Genomic DNA, 18507 nt, shown 5'->3' on the forward strand with positions numbered 1-18507 from the left:
AGCAATTATCTGTCCACAATTCAGCCATTTGGCAACTAAATCGTTCCTCAGCCCCACAAGGACCAAAGACGCCTGATTCCAATTAACTCAGAGGCATTACATTGCCCAAAAGCGCTAAGAGATAAAGCTCTGCTTTGCCTTGATTTCTATCCCTCAACAGTCATCGCTTCTTAGTTTGGGGTCAGTGGCTCTAATATTAAGACTGGGGCCCACCTAGGATTTGAAGCCCTAGTATGGGGGAATTCAGAATCAAACCCCTAGTTTTGGTTCTGGTAACAGAATCCTAGCTGACCCACCTCAATAACTTGTCCAGGTCCCAGGTCCTGTGGCACCAGGGCCCTGTGTTGCCATCGTAAAAGACCTCACTTAACCCTTTCCCCACCAATGACTAGCATCTTGACTGCCTACCCACTGTGTGGTTGACACAAGGGGACAGTGGGTTGATGGGAATATATCAATATCCACAATGAGAGAATGTTTCACTCTACAGATATTTACTGAGTACCTTGATGTGCAGGCTCTGTTCCAGAGAGTATGGGCATATCTGTGATAGTCATGGACTTGTATTCTCATGGGCAAGACAGACAGCAAACAGATGTAGAGTTCCTTTAATGGCAAAGACGGAAACTCAGAGATGGCACATAAAAGGAAGCAATATGACAGACTCCACGTGGAAATGCGACCCCCAAAGCCCACACAGGACTGTGCAGTCCCGGTGAGCCCACCCATGAGAAGTACGGATTCCAGCAGGTACAAAATGGCCTCCTTTGCCATTTACATGCCATCCAGATGGTTCCATGGGCTCCCAGCCCGGCTCCTTAACAGGGCCCAGTGGAACGAACTACTTGTGTGAACTGTGGCACAAAAGAAATCAAAATTCAATTTTTCAGGCCTGGCGTTCCTTACCAGAACCTAATCTCAAACCTGCTCCTAAAATAACGGAATTTCTTAATATCCTTTTTGCAATCACCTTCAGGAGACATGCAGGGACAGAAAACCAGGAGTCACCTCGTGTGAAAGCATTTTCCACTGAATATTGCTATGATTATTTCACCTTGGAAATAATATCATTCAGTTTACAGTTAGATACTGAGTTTCTGATTTGGTTTAAAACAAAAAAGGAATCAGAGAAAGTGTGCACGAATCAACGAGACCCAGCTAGAAACAGATTTCGATTTCTAGTTTGGGACAAAGGCTTTATTGGATAAGGTAAACTGGTGAAGAAGATAATAATTAGATAACCATTCTTCTGTCTTAGGAAAAGACAGGCTTAAGAAAGAGTTTACTTTTGCTTCTGAGGAGGGGTTGACCAGTCCTGGTTTTTCCCATTGCGGAGCACAGGCTCCGGACGCGCAGGCTCAGCGGCCATGGCTCACAGGCCCAGCCGCTCCGCGGCATGGGGGATCCTCCCGGACCGGGGCACGAACCCGCGTCCCCTGCATCGGCAGGCAGACTCTCAACCACTGCGCCACCAGGGAAGCCAACCAGTCCTGTTTTGAACAGAATTGATTGATCATCACGGAGCGAGCCTATGGAGATGACATACTCCATCCATCCTTTTCAGATGGTACTCTGAGACTACGACAGCTCCCTTAAGTTCTTCCTTAAACAGGAGATTGTCAGGAGCCCAGAGCAGACAAACACTGGCCCAGAAGAAGCCACATCTTCCACTGGTCACATGCATTCTCAGGGGGAAAAGCTCAAACTGTAAAAGTTTTCTTTCCTAGACCAGGAGCGGGAGACAGTGACAAGTGGAAGGTTTGTGCCACTTTCTAGATTCAAAACAATTCAGCCTCCCTTCCTTGGTGAAATGTCTAATGTCAAGAGTGCTCAATTTGTTCAATATGTGGGGCTAAGTTACATGTAGGCCGCAGCCCCCATGAACCCTGCACTGTGGCTTGATCCCTGTCTCCTCAGACAATCTCACCTGCCTGCCTCAATATCGTACATTGGCCCCCAGAAGCCCCATGACAGGATAGCGTGTCTGTTAGCGCCTCTGGCCTGAGCACCTCCGGCCTGCACACAGATGCTCAGAACACTAACTTCTACCTTCTGGGTTGGGCTTTTCCCAGCACATGATGTGGATCTCACTTTGCATCTGCTCCCACCCAGTGATGTGTCCATTCCCTTGTCGCTTCCCCACTTGGAATGTCCCGGTCCAAGTCCAGTGCTCTTACCTATGTCCAAATAGGTCACAGTATGACAAGCGTGAATTATGCCCTTTTTGTAAACATGATTAGGACTGTAACATTCAGTCCATCTGAATTACTGTAGCCTTTACTATCTATCCAACTCATTTGGTAACTTGCATATATTAGCCATACTATTTTCTTTCCCTAGGTGTGTATATACATACACATAAGCACACTTCCTCTCCAACTAGACTTCATGCTTCTTAAGAGCAGGGACCACAATTCATGTTCTGCATTCTCAGCATCTTACACAATGCCTCCCATTTGTAAGTACAGTGAAATATTTATCACCGGAGTGACAATGATAAAGATTTGTCCAAGACGATCTTAATAATCTCGGTGCCTAAGAAGCATTGAGACAGCTGTACCTGCCCATGAGCAGACTACACAAATGAGAGGAAGAAGATCAACCCCTGAGTGTGCTCAATCAATACGGTAAGCAGCAGACAAAAATCAGCTTTGTCTATTTGGAGCAGGACCTGCAACAAGATCAAGAATATCTCTGGGTTTTTGGCTGAAGTGATACTTCAAAGGAACAGCCCATGCTCTTGTAAGGGATCTCCATTAAACAAATCACCAGATGAACAAACACAGTCCAATCACTCTCCAAAGCACGGTGGCTGATGCCCGTGGCACAATCCAGGCATGTGGCTAAGAGGCCACTTGTAGAAGCCCTCATGCCTTTGGGCCTACCTGTTGTATCCTGTGCCAACCAAGAGCATGTTGAATCCATTCCTTAGCCTGTTAACAGTTTTATTTATTTATTTTTGTAACATCTTTATTGGAGTATAATTGCTTTACAATGGTGTGTTAGTTTCTGCTTTATAACAAAATGAATCAGTTATACATATACATATGTCCCCATATGTCTTCCCTCTCGCGTCTGCCTCACTCTCACTCTCCCTATCCCACGCCTCTAGGTGGTCAAAAAGCACCGAGCTGATCTCCCTGTGCTATGCGGCTGCTTCCCACTAGCTATCTATTTTACGTTTAGTAGTGTGTATATGTCCATGCCTCTCTCTCGCTTTGTCGCAGCTTACCCTTCCCCCTCCCCATATCCTCAAGTCCATTCTCTAGTAGGTCTGTGTCTTTATTCCTGTCTTACCCCTAGGTTCTTCATGACATTATTTTTTCTTAAATTCCATATATATGTGTCAGCATACGGTATTTGTCTTTCTCTTTCTGACTTACTTCACTCTGTATGACACACTCTAGGTCCATCCACCTCATTACAAATAGCTCAATTTCGTTTCTTTTTATGGCTGAGTAATATTCCATTGTATGTATGTGCCACATCTTCTTTATCCATTCATCCGATGGTGGACACTTACGTTGTTTACATCTCCTGGCTACTGTAAATAGAGCTGCAGTGAACATTTTGGTACATGACTCTTTTTGAATTATGGTTTTCTCAGGGTATATACCCAGTAGTGGGATTTCTGGGTCATATGGTAGGTCTATTTTTAGTTTTTTAAGGAATCTCCATACTATTCTCCATAGTGGCTGTACCAATTCACATTCCCACCAGCAGTGCAAGAGTGTTCCCTTTTCTCCACACCCTCTCCAGCATTTATTGTTTCTAGATTTTTTGATGATGGCCATTCTGACTGGTGTGAGATGATATCTCATTATAGTTTTGAGTTGCATTTCTCTAATGAATAATGATGTCGAGCATTCTTTCATGTGTTTGTTGGCAGTCTGTATATCGTCTTTGGAGAAATGTCTATTTAGGTCTTCTGCCCATTTATCGATTGGGCTGTTTTTTGGTTATTGAGCTGCATGAGCTGCTTGTAAATTTTGGAGATTAACCTTTGTCAGTTGCTTCATTTGAAAATATTTTCTCCCATTCTGAGGGTTGTCTTTTCATCTTGTTTATGGTTTCCTTTGCTGTCCAAAAGCTTTGAAGTTTCATTAGCTCCCAATTGTTTATTTTTGTTTTTATTTCCATTTCTCTGGATGGTGGGTCAAAAACGATCTTGCTGTGATTTATGTCATAGAGTGTTCTGCCTATGTTTTCCTCTAAGAGTTTGATAGTTTCTGGCCTTACATTTAGGTCTTTAATCCATTTTGAGCTTATTTTTGTGTATGGTGTTAGGGAGTAATCTAATCTCATACTTTTACATGTACCTGTCCAATTTTCCCAGCACCACTTATTGAAGAGGCTGTCCTTTCTCCACTGTACATTCCAGCCTCCTTTATCAAAGATAAGGTGACCATATGTGCGTGGGTTTATCTCTGGGCTTTCTATCCTGTTCCATTGATCTATCTTTCTGTTTTTGTGCCAGTACCATACTGTCTTGATTACTGTATCTTTGTAGTATAATCTGAAGTCAGGGAGGCTGATTCCTCCAGCTCTGTTTTTCATTCTCAAGATTGCTTTGGCTATTCGGGGTCTTTTGTGTTTCCATACAAATTGTGAATTTTTTTGTTCCAGTTCTGTGAAAAATGCCAGTGGTAGTTTGATAGGGATTGCATTGAATCTGTAGATTGCTTTGGGTAGTAGAGTCATTTTCACAATGTTGATTCTTCCAATCCAAGAACATGGTATATCTCTCCATCTATTTGTATCATCTTTAATTTCTTTCATCAGTGTCTTATAATTTTCTGCATACAGGTCTTTTGTCTCCTTAGGTAGGTTTATTCCTAGATATTTTATTCTTTTTGTTGCAATGGTAAATGGGAGTGTTTTCTTGATTTCACTTTCAGATTTTTCATCACTAGTGTATAGGAATGCCAGAGATTTCTGTGCATTAATTTTGTATCCTGCTACTTTACCAAATTCATTGATTAGCTCTAGTTTTCTGGTAGCATCTTTAGGATTCTCTATGTACAGTATCATGTCACCTGCAAACAGTGACAGCTTTACTTCTTCTTTTCTGATTTGGATTCCTTTTATTTCCTTTTCTTCTATGATTGCTGTGACTAACACTTCCAAAACTATGTTGAATAAGAGTACTGAGAGTGGGCAACCTTGCCTTGTTCCTGATATTAGTGGAAATGCTTTCAGTTTTTCACCATTGAGGATGATGTTTGCTGTGGGTTTGTCATATATGGCCTTTATTATGTTGAGGAAAGTTCCCTCTATGCCTACTTTCTGCAGGGTTTTTATCATACAGGGGTGTTGAATTTTGTCGAAAGCTTTCTCTGCATCTTTTGAGATGATCATATGGTTTTTCTCCTTCAATTTGTTAATATGGTGTATCACGTTGATTGATTTGCGTATATTGAAGAATCCTTGCATTCCTGGAATAAACCCCACTTGATCATGGTGTATGATCCTTTTAATGTGCTGTTGGATTCTGTTTGCTAGTATTTTGTTGAGGATTTTTCCATCTATGTTCATCAGTGATATTGGCCTGTAGTTTTCTTTCTTTGTGACATCCTTGTCTGGTTTTGGTATCAGGGTGATGGTGGCCTTGTAGAATGAGTTTGGGAGTGTTCCTCCCTCTGCTATATTTTGGAAGAGTTTGAGAAGGATAGGTGTTAGCTCTTCTCTAAATGTTTGATAGAATTCGCCTGTGAAGCCATCTGGTCCTGGGCTTCTGTTTGTTGGAAGATTTTTAATCACAGTTTCAATTTCAGTGCTTGTGGTTGGTCTGTTCATATTTTCTATTTCTTCCTGATTCAGTCTTGGCAGGTTGTGCTTTTCTAAGAATTTGTCCATTTCTTCCAGGTTGTCCATTTTATTGGCATAGAGTTGCTTGTAGTAATCTCTCATGATCTTTTGTATTTCTGCAGTGTCAGTTGTTACTTCTCCTTTTTCATTTCTAATTCTATTGATTTGAGTCTTCTTCCTTTTTTTCTTGATGAGTCTGGCTAATGGTTTATCAATTTTGTTTGCCTTATGTATTGAGGTGCTCCTATGTTGGGTGCATAAATATTTACAATTGTTATATCTTCTTCTTGGATTGATCCCTTGATCATTATGTAGTGTCCTTCTTTGTCTCTTCTAGTAGTCTTTACTTTAAAGTCTATTTTGTCTGATATGAGAATTGCTACTCCAGCTTTCTTTTGGTTTCCATTTGCATGGAATATCTTTTTCCATCCCCTCACTTTCAGTCTGTATGTGTCTCTAGGTCTGAAGTGGGTCTCTTGTAGACAGCATACATGTGGGTCTTGTTTTCGTATCCATTCAGCCAGCCTGTGTCTTTTGGTGGGAGCATTTAATCCATTCACATTTAAGGTAATTAACAATATGTATGTTCCTATTCCCATTTTCTTAATTGTTTTGGGTTTGTTATTGTAGGTCTTTTCCTTCTCTTGTGTTTCTTGCCTAGAGAAGTTCCTTTAGCATTTGTTGTAAAGCTGGTTTGGTGGTGCTGAACTCTCTCAGCTTTTGCTTGTCTGTAAAGGTTTTAATTTCTCCATCAAATCTGAATGAGATCCTTGCTGGGTAGAGTAATCTTGGTTGCAGGCTTTTCTCCTTCATCACTTTAAATATGTCCTGCCACTCCCTTCCGGCTTGCAGAGTTTCTGCTGAAAGATGAGCTGTTAACCTTATAGGGATTCTCTTGTGTGTTATTTGTTGTTTTTCCCTTGCTGCTTTTAATATGTTTTCTTTGTATTTAATTTTTGACAGTTTGATTAATATGTGTCTTGGCGTGTTTCTCCTTGGATTTATCCTGTATGGGACTCTCTGTGCTTCCTGCACTTGGTTACCTATTTCATTTCTCATATTAGGGAAGTTTTCAACTATAATCTCTTCAAATATTTTCTCAGTCCCTTTCTTTTTCTCTTCTTCTTCTGGAACCCCTATAATTCGAATGCTGGTGCATTTAATGTTGTCCCACAGGCCTCTGAGACTGTCCTCAGTTCCTTTTGTTCCTTTTTCTTTATTCTGCTCTGCAGTAGTTATTTCCACTATTTTATCTCCCAGGTCACTTATCCGTTCTTCTGCCTCAGTTATTCTGCTATTGATCCCATCTAGAGTATTTTTAATTTCATTTATTCTGTTGTTCATCATTGCTTGTTTCCTCTTTAGTTCTTCTAGGTCCTTGTTAAATGTTTCTTGCATTTTGTCTATTCTATTTCCAAGATTTTGGATCATGTTTACTATCATTATTCTGAATTCTTTTTCAGGTAGACTGCCTATTTCCTCTTCATTTGTTAGGTCTGGTGCGTTTTTATCTTGCTCCTTCATCTGCTGTGTGTTTTTCTGTCTTCTCATTTTGCTTATCTTACTGTGTTTGGGGTCTCCTTTTTGCAGGCTGCAGGTTCGAAGTTCTCATTGTTTTTGGTGTCTGTCCCCAGTGGCTAAAGTTGTTTTAGTGGGTTGTGTAGGTTTCTGGTGGAGGGGACTAGTGCCTGTGTTCTGGTGGATGAGGCTGGATCTTGTCTTTCTGGTGGGCAGGTCCATGTCTGGTCGTATGTTTTGAGGTGTCCATGGATTATTATGATTTTAGGCAGCCTCTCTTCTAATGGGTGGGGTTGTGTTCCTGTTTTGCTAGTTGTTTGGCATAGGGTGTCCAGCAGTGTAGCTTGCTGGTCATTGAGTGAAGCTGGGTGCTGGTGTTGAGATGGAGATCTCTGGGAGATTTTCGCTGTTTGATATTATGTAGAGCTGGGAGGTCTCTTGTGGACCAGTGTCCTGAAGTTGGCTCTCCCACCTCAGAGGCACAGCACTGATTCCTGGCTGGAGCACCAAGAACCTTTCATCCACATGGCTCAGAATAAAAGGGAGAAAAAGGAGAGAGGGAGAGAGAGACAGAGAGGGAGAGAGAGAGAGAGCGAGAGAGAGAGAGAGAGAGAGGGAGGGAGGGAGGGTGGGAGGGAGACAGAGTGAAAGGAAAGAAAGAAAGAAAGAGGAAAGAGGATAAAATAAAATAAAGTAGGATCAAATAAAATAAAGTAAGATAAAATAAAGTTATTAAAATAAAAAATAATTATTAAGAAAAAAATTTTTTAAAAGGAAAAAAAAAGCGGACAGATAGAACCCTAGGACAAATGGTGATAGCAAAGCTATACAGACAAAATCTCACACAGAAGCATACACATACACACTCACAAAAAGAGGAAAAGGGGAAAAAATAATAAATCTTGCTCTCAAAGTCCACCTCCTCAATTTGGGATGATTCGTTGTCCATTCATGTATTCCACAGATGCAGGTACATCAAGTTGATTGTGGAGCTTTCATCCGCTGCTTCTGAGGCTGCTGGGAGAGTTTTCCCTTTCCCTTCTTTGTTCACATAGCTCCCGGGGCTCAGCTTTGGATTTGGCCCCACCTCTGCGTGTAGGTCGCCAGAGGGCATCTGTTCTTCGCTCAGACAGGACGGGGTTAAAGGAGCCACTGATTCGGGGGATCTGGCTCACTCAGGCTGGGGGGAGGGAGGGGTACGGATGCGGGGCGAGCCTGCAGTGACAGAGGCCGGCGTGATGTTGCACCAGCCTGAGGCGCGCCATGCGTTCTCCCGGGGAGGTTGTCCCTGGATCCCGGGACCCTGGCAGTGGCGGGCTGCACAGGCTCCCCGGCTGGGAGGTGTGGATAGTGACCTGTGTTCACACACAAGCTTCTTGGTGGTGGCAGCAGCAGCCTTAGCGTCTCATGCCCATTTTGGGGGTCCGTACTTTTAGCCGCGGCTCATGCCCGTCTCTGAAGCTCGTTTAAGCAGCGCTCTTTATCCCCTCTCCTCACGCACCAGGAAACAAAGAGGGAAGAAAAAGTCTCTTGCCTCTTCGGCAGGTCCAGACTTTTCCCCGGACTCCCTCCTGGCTAGCCGTGGCGTACTAACCCCCTGCAGGCTGTGTTCACGCCGCCAACCCCAGTCCTCTCCCTGCGCTCCGACCAAAGCCTGAGCCTCAACTCCCAGCCCCGCCCGCCCCGGTGGGTGAGCAGACAAGCCTCTCGGGCTGGTGAGTGCCAGTCGGCCCTGATCCTCTGTGTGGGGATCTCCCCTCCTTGCCCCCCACACCCATTGCTGTGCTCTCCTCCGCGGCTCCAAAGCTTCCCCCTCCACCACCCGCAGTCTCCACCCACGACGGGGCTTCCTAGTGTGTGGAAACCTTTCCTCCTTCACAGCTCCATCCCACTGGTGCAGGTCTCGTCTCTATTGTCTCTGTTTATTCTCTTTTCTTTTGCCCTACCCAGGTACGTGGGGACTTTCTTGCATTTTGGGAGGTCTGAGGTCTTCTGCCAGCGTTCAGTAGGTGTTCTGTAGGAGGTGTTCCACGTGTAGATGTATTTCTGATGTATCTGTGGGGAGGAAGGTGATCTCCGCATCTTACTCTTCTGCCATCTTCCCGATTCCCCCCTCCAGCACCACTTATTGAAGAGGCTGTCTTTTTTCCACTGTATATTCTTGCCTCCTTTAGTAAAGATAAGGTGACTATATGTGCATGGGTTTATCTCTGGGCTTTCTATCCTGTTCCATTGATCTATATTTCTGTTTTTGTGCCAGTACCATACTGTATTGATTACTGTAGCTTTGTAGTATAGTCTGAAGTCAGGGAGCCTGATTCATCCAGCTCTGTTTTTCTTTCTCAAGATTGCTTTGGCTTCGGAGTCTTTTGTGTTTCCGTACAAATTGTGAAGTTTTTTGTTCTAGTTCTGTGAAAAATGCCAGTGGTACTTTGATAGGGATTGCAATGAATCTGTAGATTGCTTTGCTGTTAACAGTTTTAAATGCTATGGAAATTATATAACTAAATATAAACATTGATGAAATATGAGTTACAAAAGAGAGTTAATTCTCTGAAAATTAGGTTGAAAACTATAGAAAGATTCTCAAGCTGTGTTTAATTAGATGAAGTTGACACAGAACTACTAGAGAATGGACTTAAGGACACAGGGAGGGGGAAGGGTAAGCTGGGACGAAGTGATAGAGTGGCGTGGACTTGTATATACTACCAAATGTAAAATAGATAACTAGTGGGAAGCAGCGGGAAGCAGCCGCATAGCACAAGGAGATCAGCTCAGTGCTTTGTGTCCACCTGGAGCGATGGGATAGGGAGGGTGGGAGAGAGGGAGATGCAAGAGGGAGGGGATATGGGGATATATGTATATGTATAGCTAATTCACTTTGTTATAAAGCAGAAACTAGCATACCATTGTAAAGCAAAAAAAAAAAAAAAAAAAAAAGCCTAGTGAAATTACTATAAATATCCAGGATTCTGTGCTCAGACTGCTTTGCAACGATCTAGGTGTCCCCTCCCCCTTGAGAAAGCATGTGTATGGAAGAGTAAGGCCTTGACCCTCAGTCAAAAGATTGAGAAAGAAATATGCATTCACAAGTTTTTTTTTTGTTTTTTTTGGCTGCATTGGGTCTTCATTGCTGCGCGCGGGCTTTCTCTAGTTGTGGTGAGTGGGGGCTACTCTTCGTTGCGGTGCATGGGCTTCTCAGTGCGGTGGCTTCTCTTGTTGCAGAGCATGGGTCTAGGCACGTGGGCTCAGTAGTTGTGGCTCGTGGGCTCTAGAGCGCAGGCTCAGTAGTTGTGGCACACGGGCTTAGTTGCTCTGTGGCATGTGGGATCTTCCCAACCAGGGTGCGAACCTGTGTCCCCTACACTGGCAGGCGGATTCTTAACCACTGCACCATCAGGGAAGTCTCCCATTCACAGGTTTTTAGACTGAAATAAAATGTTTGAGCTGTGCATGCATCATTTTATTCAGATGCCCATTTTTTTTTTTTTTTTTTTTTTTTTTTTTGCGGTACGCGGGCCTCTCACTGGTGTGGCCTCTCCTGTTGCGGAGCTCAGGCTCCGGACGCACAGGCTCAGCGGCCATGGCTCACAGGCCCAGCCGCTCCGCAGCATGTGGGATCTTCCCGGACCGGGGCATGAACCTGTGTCTCCTGCATCGGCAGGCGGACTCTCAACCACTGCGCCACCAGGGAAGCCCTCAGATGCCCATTTTTAACCGGTCCTTACATTAAAACAACTACCAGTTCTGTCACATCAGATAAGAAGGCTCTTACCATCCACTCACCCCTACTTAACTCCCAGAACCCAACTGAGAAATTGCTCAGAACTCAGGAAGCCAGAAGCAGCAGGAGCTGTCACCCAAATTGTGATTGCAAAAATACAAGAGAGAGTCACTGCTGGGGATTTTCTTCTGTTCTTCTGGTTTTTATTTTCAATCTTAAGTATCTATGTCTATATCTATCCCTTGTGCTTTTGGAAGTTTCTGAGTCTATGTAGAATATTTAGAGAAATACAGTACCTAATTAAAATCAATAGCAACAAATAGGAATCATGAATTACCTGCCAAGCTGAGAGATTCACCTTCAAGAGGTTCCCACACAGATTCGACACAGTCAAGCAAATCAAACAGTCCGTTAAGCAAACAGGCTGAACAGTGCGTGTGGGATCCAGAACCGGTGCTGGGGTGATACACGGAGGAGATTAGACATAGTCCTTTTCCCTGCAGAGCTTTCAGTTCAACAACCAAGCTGGGGCGATCAAGTTGCATTTAGTTCTTTAGAACGACAGCAAGGCAGGACTAAGATGGTGGGGAGGGAGGCAAGGAACCAGTTTTGAGCTTTACTCCCTCAACAGTTCCATGTTCACTGCCACATGGATATTGGAAAGTAGCAAGCATGAGGTGGAAAGATTTTGTAGAATATGACTGTAGAAATGTTTTTCACAGATTCATACAGTGTTAAAATAGGAAAGGCGATCTTAGATACATCTTGTCTAAAGCGCCTTGTGTTACATATGTGGAACCGAGGCCCAGAGAAGCAGCTGAGTAAGGCGGCACGGCTGATCGTGAGCAGGGCGGGGACCAGACATCAAATATCCTGAGTCTAAGTCCAGCGTCTTTTAGAACACTGTGTAGCAACACTCACCTCTTTTCAGTTAGTATCCCTTCTCCATTTTATAACCTCTATATAACCTTTAACCTCTAAGATCTATCCAGAGCACTGAGGTTGGTGGGAACCCTTGAAAGCTCATGTCTCAACAAAGGCAAAATTCCTAGATAAATCAGTTGACAAACTTCAGCAAACTGAACAAAACAACAAGTCGAACAAAATTTCATGCTAATTGTGTGCTTCCGTGTAGACCAAATATTTAAAGTACTGAAACAATCGTTGATCCCGCTATCTAAGTCAAGATAAACCAATCAGAAAACCTAGCTCCATTTCATTTACTCAGCATATATTCCCTGCCCTCAAAAAAACAAATATATATATATATATACATATATATACACACACACATATGTATATAAACCTCACCAGAATTATTACGAGAATTTCCATTGCTTTTTGTGATGCTGGTCTCTAAATAACTCAATTCAGCACACATTTCATGAGTGCCTACTGTGTACAAAGCACTTAGTGAGCACCCAGTGTGTTCAGGACTGGATGTTATGGGTGGCACCAAGAAGAGGGTCTCACATCTCAAGGAGCTTACAGTCTAGTCCTGGAAGCTGGACTCAGATAACAAACACAGACCGGACTGTGGTTATAGTTACAATGATGGCAAGAAGGACCTGGAAACACAGAGAGGGAAAGCGGTGCCGGGGCAAATTTCATAGATGAAATTGCTTTTGAGCTGGGCCTTGAAGACCGCAGGAGACACCACAGAGAGAAGAACATGGACATTCTCACCCTAAAAGAGTAGCCCCCCGCCATATTCTTTCTGCTCTTTACCCCCTGCTCATGTCCCAACCCCCTGAAACTTACATTCCACCTCCCATCTCCAAATTAAAACTGTTCTCACCAGTTTCTCCACTGACCTCCTAAATCGCCAGACTCAATTGTCATTTTTAGTCTTGATCCCATTTATCCCTGTGAGAACCCTGCTGGCCTTGACGTTCTTGACACTCTTCTCTGGTTTTCATCATTTGCTGTTTCCTGCAGCTCCCCTGCCTCTCTGACAGTTCCCTCTCAATCTTCCTGTTCTCCGTAGTTCCTTGCCCGTATATTTTCTGTTTTGGCCTTACCCATCCCACCTAGATAATTTTACAGCCTCCATGGCTCTAACCCCTGATGACATAAATTTAAATTTCTAATTCCCTATCTCTTTCTTAAACTCCAGACTCATCTTTTCTACTATTCGCTGACCTATAAACACCCCAAACTCAACATGTCCAAAAGCTGACATGTCGTCTCTCTCCCTAAACTTCCTCCCCCACTTATTTTTAAAAAATTTTTATTATTTTATTTTATTTTTACATATACATATTTATATCTATTCTTTTTTCAGATTCTTTTCTCATATAGTTTGTTACAGAATACTGAGTAGAGTTCCCTATGCTATACACTAGGTCCTTGTTGATTATCTATTTTATATATAGCAGTGTATATATGTTAATCCCAACCTCCTAATTTATCCCCCCCCTCTTTCCCCTTTGGTAACCATAAGTTTGTTTTCTAAGTCTGTGAGTCTGTTTCTGTTTTGTAAATCAGTTCATTTGTATCATTTTTTTAGATTCCACATATAAGTGATATGATATTTCTCTGTCTGACTTACTTCACTTAGTATGGTAATCTCTATGTCCACCCATGTTGCTAATTTCCTCCCCCACTTATGTTTCTTATTTCTACTTAGAACTCTCAGGCACACTCTTTCATACCTCTGAATCTATTCTTTTCCCTTATGATAGGAATTCTTTTCCACATATGAACTACTAAGAAGAGTTCATCTGTAAATGATTAAAAGTTCATTTTGTCACCTCCTCTGTGACAGCCCAGAGAACAATGTTGTCCTGAAAAAATAACAGATCTAATTTTGAATCCTGGTTCCAGTACTTATTAGTCATATAACCCTGACCCCACTGAACTTACATTTCCTTGGCTGTAATATCTACCTCAGAGGGTCATAAGCTTCAACTGAGATGCTCTATATGAAGAGCCTGGCTCAGGAAATGGCACCTAGGGGACCCCCCATGGATATGAGCCATCTTCCCCTCTCTCCTGTCTCTGGGCTACCAGAACACATGAACCTACTGACTGCAGCCATCGTTCTCACACCAATCCTCCAGACCCTGAGCTTTTCAGTGGGAAAGCCTACAACCCAGCACTCAGTACCTATTTATTTAACTTAGGAAGACTGGAGACAGGTCAGCATCCAACTCTAGGACTTGGGATCTTGAGTCAGCATCACTGAGGAAATGATGGGACTCTCAAGAAAAATAGAGAAATCAAGGATAAACTCCTTTTGGGTATAATGTGAAGAATTCCATGTGGGGCATGTTGAGTCTTTTTTTTTTTTTTTTTTTTTTTTTTTAGGGAGCTTGTCCACAGTCACACCTTTATTATTTTTAATTTTTATTGGAGTATAGTTGATTTACAATGTTGTGCTAGTTTCTGCTGTATAGCAAAGTGAATCAGTTACACATATACATATATCCACTGTTTTTTAGATTCTTTTCCCATATACGTCATCACAGAGTATTGAGAAGAGTTCCCCGTGCTATACAGTAGGTCTTTATTGCACCCCAATGTTCATAGCAGCACTATTTACAAGAGCCAGGACATGGAAGCAACCAAAATGTCCATCAACAGAGGAATGGATAAAGAAGACGTGGTACATATATACAATGGAATATTACTCAGCCATAAAAAAGAGTGAAATAATGTCATCTGCAGCAACATGGATGGACCAAGAGATTGTCATTCTGAGTGAAGTAAGTCAGACAGAGAAAAACAAATATGATATGATATTGCTTATATGTGGAATCTAAAAAAGTGGTACAGATGTTGACTTCTAAAGAGCAGAAGGAAGACACCCAGCAGGCAGTTGCGGCTGTGCCGGGGGGAAGCTCACATTTAAGTAACAGGGGAAGGAATAGAAGGCAGCAGCAGAGGAAAGGGGCAGGGGACGTCAGGACAAAGCAGTGACAGAGAAACAAAAAAGAAAGGAATTTCAGGAAGAAAGCAGAGGGTCCCTGGTGCTAAACACAAAAGAGAACTTGTAGAATTAGGAAAAAAAAAAAAAAAAATCTCTGGGGTTTTGGTCAAGGAGGAGAAGACAGTTTCAACAGAAGAGTGACAACAAAAGAGACGGCAAGGGGTTAAAAAGCGGGGGAAATCTCCAAGGTAACGAAATCACGTCTAGCATCCGTATGTGCGTAAGTGTACAGAATTTTCCACCCCTGATATTTTATACCATCAGCAGAAGCCAAGACTAGAACCCAGGTTTCCTGCCTCCCGTTTGTCACGATTCACCCACACCACGCTGGAAGGCACCTGTGTCTTTTCTGTGCTCACGTAGTCCCCCACCTCCACCCCACCACAGCTACATGGCTCATCCAGACATCGGCCAGCTGTCTCATTCAACTAAAGGCTGAGATTCTGATGGATCGCTGCCTTGCATCATTGACAGGTTCATCACTCAGAAGACCAAGGGAGAAACTGGAGGCACAGCTTTCCCTCAATTAATTTTAATCAACAGTCAGCCTTGAACGATGGAGCGTCTGTGATAAGAACTTTGTGGGGGAAAGTGATGAAATCGTCTTGTACTAGTCCAGGGACAGAAAGCTGGTCACAGTCAGACACAGCTCATAGGATTCAGGAGAGTAGATTTTCATGTGTGACTCCCCACTCCTCCATCTGCAAGGCATGGAGTTCCTAAATGGGAAACAAAGGGCCCTGAATCCAGCTCTGACTGTTTAAGGTTTTTTTTTATTATTGACTTCAATAAACTCATGCATATTAAAATTGAAGGCCACACAAAACAGAAAGAGGACTTAGAGGACAGGATCAGGACCTCACAATCACTCAGCAGCCTAGCAGAATGAATCGAAACTAATAAGATTATTTTTAATTAGAAAAATATAAAGCTCTGCCCTGAGGTTAAAGAAAGAACAGAAGAAATGTAGAACGGGAATAGCATAAAGATATTAAATAAATTTAGGCTTTAAAATATTAGGAAGAAATGTTAACACTGTTAAGGATAAGCACTTAGAAACTGGAAATATAATCTGTAATTTGCAAACAGGAAGAGAAAAGAATGGGAACTTTTAAAATCAAGCAGAAAATAAGAAAGGAGAAAAGAAGGAATGACAAAATCCCAAAATAGATGACATAAATGAGTCTAATTATACCAGTTTTTCAGCAAATATAAACGAATAAGCTTACCTGTTACAATTCAGAGTATCAAATAGTATTTTTAAAAAAACAGCAATGCACTATATACAAGAGTAATCCCCAAATAGTACTGGGAAATCCAACAATAATGTAAAAGCAAAAGAAATGCAGGAAAAATCTTCACAGAAAACTTCTAATACAGTAATATTTTTATAAGGCAAAATAGAATCTAAGATGAAAAGCATTAATATGAATAAATAGGATCCCTATACATTAATCAAAGGAACTACCCCAGGAACAGATAATGATCATTAAATTATATGCAGAAATGTAGGATGGAAGAGTTCAGGTTAACAGCAGTTCACGTGAAAATGATGAGGTTTTGCTTTTATAAGTTTAACAATGGCCAAGCGGTTAACACAGTTGCCTCCAAAAGTCACTGGAAATTTGGCTAACATTGATGGTGTGCAGAACAGCTCAGGTTAAGACCCATTTTCTCTGCACTGTCAAAATGTATCTGGAGTGGAGTGTTCAGGTCTGGGTATGTCATCTTGAGATAGACATTGCCAAGCTGGAGAACCTCTAGCAGAGATTGACCAGGATGCAAACAGAATGAAAAAACATCACCTAAGTAACAGCTGAAGGACAGGAGTTATCATTCAAGAAAAGAGAAAAGTTTGGAGGAGCATGTCAACAAAAGTGGGCGCTACAGCAAGTGGTGGAGCCAGGACAGGAATAGAGCAAATCTCACTGCAGAGAGCCTTCCAACCATTCTCAACTCCTCTAGCCTACTTGCCTCTCTATAAAAATATCAGAAGAAATCATTTTCATACTATCAGAGTTTAAAAGACTTTCCTAACCATAACATAAGATCACTGCCATTGAATGAAAAGAGGTCTTTTTTTAACAAGGTAAATTTTTGAAATTTCACATAGAGAAAAGTACAAGAAGCAAAGGTTAGGTAAAGATACAATAAACAACAGAGTGACAGTACAAAATGCTACTGAAGAGACAGAGAAACTGGATTACTCATACATGGTTGGTGAGAATGTAAACTGGCACAGCCACTTTGGAAAACAATTCAGCAATTTTTTTTTTTTTGCGGTACACGGGCCTCTCACTGTTGTGGCCTCTCCTGTTGCGGAGCACAGGCTCCAGATGCGCAGGCTCAGCGGCCATGGCTCACAGGCCCAGCTGCTCCGCGGCATGTGGGATCTTCCCAGACCGGGGCACGAACCCGTGTCCCCTGCATCGGCAGGCGGACTCTCAACCACTGCGCCACCAGGGAAGCCCCAATTCAGCAATTTTTAATAAATCTAAACATTTGTTGACCATACAACCCAGAAATGGCACTCTTGGACCTTTATCCCAGAGAAATGAAGACTTATGTTCACACAAAATCCTGTACATGTATGTTTATAGAAGCACTATTCATAACAGCCAAACACTGGAAACAACCCAGATGTCCTTCAATGAGTGACTACTTAAACCAGGAGGCCTTCAGACCACAGAACACTAGTCAGGGATAAAAAGAAACCAAGTATTGATACATGCAACTACTTGGATGAATTTCCAGGGAATTACACTGAGCGAAAAAAGTCAGTCCCAAAAGGTTAATTAGTGTGTGATTCCACTGTATACAACATTTTTGAAATGACAAAATCTTAGAGATTGAGAACAAATCAGTGATTGCCAGGTGTTGGTGGGATGAAGAGGGTGCAGCACAAAAAGGAGGTGGATAAGCTTTTAAAAGGCAACATGAGGGATCTTTGCGGTGATGCTACTGTTCAGGATCTTTACCAAGGTGGTGGATACACAAACCTACCGTATGTGATAAGATTGTACAGAACTATCAAAAAGGCAGACAGTAACGGGTTTTGGCCAGCATGTGAGAAAACTCGAACCCTCAGACATTGCTGGTAGGAATGTAAAATGGTACAGCCACTTTGAAAAACAGTTGGGAAGTTATTGGAAATGTTAAACATAGAGTTAGTACATGACTCAGCAATTACGACTCAAAGGTATACACCAAAGAGAAATGAAAATGTTAAGTCCACACTAAAACTTGCACATCAATGTTCATAGCAGCATTAATGACAGTAATCCAAAAGTGGAGACAACCCAAATGTTATCATCTGATGAATGGATAAAATAATGTGCTATACCTATACAATGGAATATTATTCTGCAATCAAAAGGAACAAAGTACTGATACCTGCTGCAACATGAATGAATCTTAAAAATGTTATTCATGCTACATGAAATAAGGCAGTCACAAAAGATCACATGTTGTATTATTCCATTTATATAAAATGTCCAGAATAGACAAATCCATGGAGAAAGTATAG

Source organism: Grampus griseus, assembly GCF_964374135.1.
Source record: "Grampus griseus genome assembly, chromosome: 7".
NCBI lineage: Eukaryota > Metazoa > Chordata > Mammalia > Artiodactyla > Delphinidae > Grampus > Grampus griseus.